The sequence below is a fragment of the Oncorhynchus keta genome, unplaced genomic scaffold (assembly GCF_023373465.1).
Source record: "Oncorhynchus keta strain PuntledgeMale-10-30-2019 unplaced genomic scaffold, Oket_V2 Un_contig_14619_pilon_pilon, whole genome shotgun sequence".
NCBI lineage: Eukaryota > Metazoa > Chordata > Actinopteri > Salmoniformes > Salmonidae > Oncorhynchus > Oncorhynchus keta.
Genome location: NW_026278854.1, coordinates 1 through 7,449, shown reverse-complemented (window position 1 = coordinate 7,449; position 7,449 = coordinate 1). Strand labels below are relative to the sequence as shown.

Sequence of the window (7,449 nt, the reverse complement as noted above, 5' to 3'; positions counted from 1 at the left end):
GTGAGTGAGTGGAGGAGTGAGTGGAGTGAGTGAGTGAGAGAGTGAAGTGAGAGAGTGAAGTGAGAGAGGAGTGAGTGAGTGAGTGAGTGAGTGAGTGAGTGAGAGAGAGAGTAGAGAGAGAGAGAGAGAGAGAGAGAGAGAGAGAGAGAGAGAGAGAGAGAGAGAGAGAGAGAAGAGAGAGAGAGAGAGAGAGAGAGAGAGTGAGAGAGAGAAGGTAGGTAAAGAGAGGAAGGTAGGTAAAGAGAGGAAGGTAGGTAAAGAGAGGAAAGGTAGGTAGAGAGAGAGGAAGGTAGGTAGAGAGAATAGAGAAGTAGAGAGAAAGGTAGGTAGAGAGAGAAGGTAGAGAGAGTAGAGAGAGGAAGGTAGGTAGAGAGAGAAGGTAGAGAGAGAAAGGAAGGTAGAGAGAGAAAGGTAGAGAGAGAAAGGTAGAGAGAGAAAGGTAGAGAGAGAAAGGTAGAGAGAGAGAGAGAGAGAGAGAGAGAGAGAGAGAGAGAGAGAGAGAGAGAGAGTAGAGAGAGAGAGGTAGAGAGAGAGAGAGAGGTAGAGAGGTAGAGAGGTAGAGAGAGAGAGAGAGAGAGAGGATGGGTAGAGGGAGGGAAGATGGGTAGAGAGAGGGAAGATGGGATAGAGAGAGGAAGGTAGGTAGAGAGAGTAGAGGTAGAGAGAGAGCGAAGATGGGTAGAGAGAGTAGAGGTAGAGAGAGGGAAGATGGGTAGAGAGAGGGAAGATGGGTAGAGAGAGGGAAGATGGGATAGAGAGAGGAAGGTAGGTAGAGAGAGTAGAGGTAGAGAGGAAGGTAGGTAGAGAGAGGAAGGTAGGTAGAGAGAGTAGAGGTAGAGAGAGGAAGGTAGGTAGAGGAATGTAGGTAGAGAGAGTAGAGGTAGAGAGAGGAAGGTAGGTAGGAGAGAGGAAGGTAGGTAGGAGAGAGTAGAGGTAGAGAGAGGAAGGTAGGTAGAGAGAGGGAGGATGGGTAGAGAGAGCAGGTAGAGAGAGAGGAAGATGGGTGAGAGAAAGAGTAAGAGAGAGGGAAGATGGGTAGAGAGAGGGAAGATGGGTAGAGAGAGGGAAGATGGGATAGAGAGAGGGAAGATGGATAGAGAGAGGGAAGAGGGATAGAGAGAGGGAAGATGGGATAGAGAGAGGGAAGATGGGATAGAGAGGGAAGATGGGATAGAGAGAGGGAACTTGGGTGAGAGAGGGAAGATGGGGTAGAGAGAGGGAAGATGGGTAGAGAGAGGGAAGATGGTAGAGAGAGGGAAGAGATGAGGGGAAGATGGGGAGAGAGGGAAGATGGGTAGAGAGAGGGAAGATGGGTAGAGAGAGGGAAGATGGGGTAGAGAGAGGGAAGATGGGCAGAGAGAGGGAAGATGGGTAGAGAGAGGGAAGATGGGATAGAGAGGGAAGATGGGGTAGAGAGGAAGATGGGTAGAGAGAGGAGGATGGGTAGAGAGAGGAAGATGGGTAGAGAGAGGAAGATGGGGTAGAGAGAGGGAAGATGGGTAGAGAGAGGGAGGATGGGTAGAGAGAGGGAAGATGGGTAGAGAGAGGAAGATGGGTAGAGAGAGGGAAGATGGGATAGAGAGAGGAAGGTAGGTAGAGAGAGTAGAGGTAGAGAGGAAGGTAGGTAGAGAGAGGAAGGTAGGTAGAGAGAGTAGAGGTAGAGAGAGGAAGGTAGGTAGAGAGAGGAAGGTAGGTAGAGAGAGTAGAGGTAGAGAGAGGAAGGTAGGTAGAGAGAGGAAGGTAGGTAGAGAGAGTAGAGGTAGAGAGAGGAAGGTAGGTAGAGAGAGGGAGGATGGGTAGAGAGAGTAGAGGTAGAGAGAGAGGGAAGATGGGTAGAGAGAGTAGAGGTAGAGAGAGGGAAGATGGGATAGAGAGAGGGAACTTGGGAGAGAGGAACTAGAGAGAGGGAAGATGGGGTAGAGAGAGGGAAGATGGGATAGAGAGAGGAATATGGGATAGAGAGAGGGAATATGGGATAGAGAGAGGGAAGATGGAGCAGAGAGAGGGAAGATGGGGTAGAGAGAGGGAACTGGGTAGAGAGAGGGAAGATGGAAGATGGGTAGAGAGAGGGAAGATGGGGTAGAGAGAGGGAAGATGGGACAGAGAGAGGAAGATGGGTAGAGAGGGAGAGATGGAAGATAGAGGAAGATGGGTAGAGATAAATAGAGAGAGGGAAGATGGGTAGAGAGGGAAGATGGGTAGAGAGAGGAAGATGGGGTAGAGAGAGGGAAGATGGGATAGAGAGAGGGAAGATGGATAGAGAGAGGAAGATGGGATAGAGAGAGGGAAGATGGGTAGAGAGAAGGATGATAAGAGAGGAAGATGGGATAGAGAGAGGGAAGATGGGTAGAGAGAGGGAAGATGGGATAGAGAGAGGGAAGATGGGATAGAGAGAGGGAGGATGGGTAGAGAGAGGGAAGATGGGTAGAGAGAGGGAAGATGGGTAGAGAGAGGGAAGATGGGGTAGAGAGGGAAGATGGGTAGAGAGAGGAGGATGGGTAGAGAGAGGGAGATGGGTAGAGAGAGGGAAGATGGGGTAGAGAGAGGGGAAGATGGGGATAGAGAGAGGGAAGACGGGGCAGAGAGAGGGAAGATGGGGCAGAGAGAGGGTAAAGATGGGATAGAGAGAGGGAAGATGGGATAGAGAGAGGGAAGATGGGATAGAGAGAGGGAAGATGGATAGAGAGAGGGAAGATGGGATAGAGAGAGGGAAGATGGGATAGAGAGAGGGAAGATGGGATAGAGAGAGGGAAGATGGATAGAGAGAGGGAAGATAGAGAGAGGGAAGATGGGATATAGAGAGGGAAGATGGGGATAGAGAGAAGATGGGAAGATGGAGAGAGGGAAGATGGATAGAGAGAGGGAAGATGAAGAGAGAGGGAAGATGGGATATAGAGAGGGAAGATGGGATAGAGAGAGGGAAGATGGGATAGAGAGAGGGAAGATGGGATATAGAGAGGAAGATGGATATAGAGAGGGAAGATGGGATAGAGAGAGGGGAAGATGGGATAGAGAGGGAAGAAACACTGGGATAGAAGAGGGAAGATGGGATAGACAGAGGGAAGATGGGATAGAGAGAGGAAGATGGGATAGAGAGAGGGAAGATGGGATAGAGAGAGGGGAAGATGGATAGGAGAGGGAAGATGGGATAGAGAGAGGGAAGATGGGATAGAGAGAGGAAGATGGGATAGAGAGAGGGAGGATAGGTAGAGAGAGTCAGTACATCAGTCTTTATAACATGTACAGTAGCTGTCTCTTTCTAGAAGTGTTTTCTGAATTTTGGTCAACCTGAGATGCCGTAGATGTTGCTGCTGTCAACCACTTTGTCCACAGCGTCGTTCAATTGGAGGTTGCTGCGGCGATGGCTGAGCCCCTGCCAGGGGCATGGGTGGAGCGTTGCTAGGGAGACAGGAGACAGACCCAAGTCAGTCTGTGGAACTCTGAGTAGAGGTTTACCATCACTCACCTGGCTCTGAGATCCACCTGGCCAAAGAGAGAGGGTTACCATCACCTCACCTGGCCACAGAGAGGGGTTACCATCACCTCACCTGGCCACAGAGAGGGGTTACCATCACTCTCACCTGGCCACAGAGAGAGGGTTACCATCACTCACCTGGCCACAGAGAGAGGGTTACCATCACTCTCAGCTGGCCACAGAGAGGATTACCATCACCTCACTCTGGCCACAGAGAGAGGATTACCATCACTCTCACCTGGCCACAGAGAGAGGATTACCATCACTCTCACCTGGCCACAGAGAGAGGGTTACCATCACTCTCACCTGGCCACAGAGAGAGATTACCATCACTCACCTGGCCACAGAGAGAGGGTTACCATCACTCTCACCTGGCCACAGAGAGAGGATTACCATCACTCTCACCTGGCCACAGAGAGAGGATTACCATCACCTCACCTGGCCACAGAGAGAGGGTTACCATCACTCTCACCTGGCCACAGAGAGAGGTTTACCATCACCTCACCTGGCCACAGAGAGAGGGTTACAATCACTCTCACCTGGCCACAGAGAGAGGGTTACCATTAGGGTTATAGTCAGAGAGATGTCCTGTGTAGGTCCCACCTGGTTAATAGAAGCTAACCAGGCCAGTAGCCACGCACCAAGATCTGAGTCTCTTACCTGAGAGCTGCCTGGACAGCAGGTGTACAGTACCTGGGTCTGAGAGGTAACAGCCTCATCTAACCTAGTTTCACCTGGGTGGGAGGTCTAAGGTAACAGTCTCACCTGGGTGGGAGGTCTAAGGTAACAGCCTCACCTGGGTGGGAGGTCTAAGGTAAATGTTCTTACCTGGGTCTGAGGGGCAGTGGAGGAAAGGTCAGGCCCAGGGATAGATACCTGGCTGAGCGGCTACCTGGCTGAACAGCTACCTGGCTGAGCAGCTACCTGGCTGAACAGCTACCTGGCTGAACAGCTACCTGGCTGAGCGGCTACCTGGCTGAACAGGTGAGGGTGTACTGTACATTGGTCTCAGGGGTAGTTACTGGGGTCTGAGGGGGTAGTTACTGGGGTCTGAGGAGGTAGTTACCTGGGTCTGAGGGGAGTTACCTGGGTCTGAGGGGGTAGTTACTGGGGTCTGAGGGGGTAGTTACTGGGGTCTGAGGGGGTAGTTACCTGGGTCTGAGGGGGTAGTTACCTGGGTCTGAGGGGTAGTTACTGGGGTCTGAGGGGGTAGTTACTGGGGTCTGAGGAGGTAGTTACCTGGGTCTGAGGGGGTAGTTACCTGGGTCTGAGGGGGTAGTTACTGGGGTCTGAGGGGTAGTTACTGGGGTCTGAGGAGATAGTTACCTGGGTCTGAGGGGTAGTTACCTGGGTCTGAGGGGGGTAGTTACTGGGGTCTGAGGAGATAGTTACCTGGGTCTGAGGGGGTAGTTACCTGGGTCTGAGGGGGTAGTTACTGGGGTCTGAGGGGGTAGTTACTGGGGTCTGAGGGAGGAGTTACTGGGGTCTGAGGGGATAGTTACCTGGGTCTGAGGGGGTAGTTACCTGGGTCTGAGGGGTAGTTACTGGGGTCTGAGGGGTAGTTACTGGGGTCTGAGGAGATAGTTACCTGGGTCTGAGGGGGTAGTTACCTGGGTCTGAGGGGTAGTTACTGGGGTCTGAGGGGTAGTTACTGGGGTCTGAGGAGATAGTTACCTGGGTCTGAGGGGTAGTTACCTGGGTCGAGGGGTAGTTACCTGGGTCTGAGGGGTAGTTACCTGGGTCTGAGGGGTAGTTACCTGGGTCTGAGGGGTAGTTACCTGGGTCTGAGGGGTAGTTACCTGGGTCTGAGGGGTAGTTACTGGGGTCTGAGGGGTAGTTACCTGGGTCTGAGGGGTAGTTACCTGGGTCTGAGGGGTAGTTACCTGGGTCTGAGGGGTAGTTACCTGGGGTCAGAGGCGGTAGTTACCTGGGTCTGAGGCGGTAGTTACCTGGGTCTGAGGGGGTAGTTACCTGGGTCTGAGGGGGTAGTTACCTGGGTCTGAGGGGGTAGTTACCTGGGTCTGAGGAGGTAGTTACCTGGGTCTGAGGGGGTAGTTACCTGGGTCTGAGGGGGTAGTTACCTGGGTCAGAGGCGGTAGTTACCTGGGTCTGAGGAGGTAGTTACCTGGGTCTGAGGGGTAGTTACCTGGGTCTGAGTAGGTAGTTACCTGGGTCTGAGGGGTAGTTACCTGGGTCTGAGTAGGTAGTTACCTGGGTCTGAGGGGTAGTTACCTGGGTCTGAGGAGGAGGTTACCTGGGTCTGAGGAGATAGTTACCTGGGTCTGAGGAGATAGTTACCTTGGTCTGAGGAGATAGTTACCTGGGTCTGAGGGGTAGTTACCTGGGTCTGAGGGGGTCAGTTACCTGGGTCTGAGGGGTAGTTACCTGGGTCTGAGGGGGTAGTTACTGGGGTCTGAGGGGTAGTTACTGGGGTCTGAGGGGTAGTTACTGGGGTCTGAGGAGATAGTTACCTAGTTACTGGGGTCTGAGGGGTAGTTACTGGGGTCTGAGGAGATAGTTACCTGGGTCTGAGGGGTAGTTACCTGGGTCTGAGGGGTAGTTACTGGGGTCTGAGGGGTAGTTACTGGGGTCTGAGGAGATAGTTACCTGGGTCGAGGGGTAGTTACCTGGGTCGAGGGGTAGTTACCTGGGTCTGAGGGGGTAGTTACCTGGGTCTGAGGGGTAGTTACCTGGGTCTGAGTAGGTAGTTACCTGGGTCTGAGGGGGTAGTTACCTGGGTCTGAGGGGTAGTTACTGGGGTCTGAGGGGTAGTTACCTGGGTCTGAGGGGGTAGTTACCTGGGTCTGAGGGGGTAGTTACCTGGGTCTGAGGGGTAGTTACCTGGGTCTGAGGCGGTAGTTACCTGGGTCAGAGGCGGTAGTAACCTGGGTCTGAGGGGTAGTTACCTGGGTCTGAGGGGTAGTTACCTGGGTCTGAGGGGTAGTTACCTGGGTCTGAGGAGGTAGTTACCTGGGTCTGAGGGGGTAGTTACCTGGGTCTGAGGGGGTAGTTACCTGGGTCTGAGGGGGTAGTTACCTGGGTCAGAGGCGGTAGTTACCTGGGTCTGAGGGGGTAGTTACCTGGGTCTGAGGGGTAGTTACCTGGGTCTGAGGGGTAGTTACCTGGGTCTGAGTAGGTAGTTACCTGGGTCTGAGGGGGTAGTTACCTGGGTCTGAGGAGGTGGTTACCTGGGTCTGAGGAGATAGTTACCTGGGTCTGAGGAGATAGTTACCTGGGTCTGAGGAGATAGTTACCTGGGTCTGAGGAGATAGTTACCTGGGTCTGAGGAGGTAGTTACCTGGGTCTGAGGAGGAGGTTACCTGGGTCTGAGTAGGTAGTTACCGGCCTCAGAGGGGGTAGTTACCTGGGTCTGAGGGGTAGCAGAGGGGGGTTCTGGTCCAGCGAGAGCTGACGGAGGTCAAGGCTGAGGCTGCGAGGCTTTGCCTGGGGTAGAGGGCTGGAGAAGGGCCCCTTCTTACACCACATCACATAGCCATGCATGTCCCTGAGACAGACAGGACAACGCACCAATCAGGCCAGACACACCAACCCCTGATCTCCAGACCCCTGATCTCCCAGACACACCGACCCCTGATCTCCCAGACACACCGATCTCCCTGATCTCCCAGACACACCGACCCCTGATCCCAGACACACCGACCCTCCCAGACACACCGACCCCTGATCCCCAGACACACCGACCCGATCCCAGACACACCGACCCCTGATCCCCCAGACCACCCCAGATCCCCCAGACACACCGACCCCTGATCCCCCAGACACACCGACCCCTGATCTCCAAGACACACCAACCCTGATCCCCCAGACACACCGACCCCCCTGATCCCCAGACACACCGACCCCTGATCCCCAGACACACCGACCCTGATCCCCCACACCAACCCCTGATCCCCCACACCGGCCCCTGATCCCCCAGACACACCGACCCCTGATCCCCCAGACACACCGACCCC

General features: G+C 53.9%; 1 long non-coding RNA gene across 1 annotated transcript; it reads right to left on the bottom strand.

Annotated features, from left to right (window-relative positions):
• Window positions 1-4,561: 4,561 nt before the first annotated feature.
• LOC127918610 (uncharacterized) lies at window positions 4,562-5,809 on the bottom strand. The gene is made up of 3 exons (XR_008100548.1): window positions 5,708-5,809; window positions 5,425-5,534; window positions 4,562-4,649 (listed from the first exon to the last, which is right to left on the bottom strand). It is a non-coding gene; the product is annotated as an uncharacterized LOC127918610 (long non-coding RNA).
• Window positions 5,810-7,449: the final 1,640 nt, after the last annotated feature.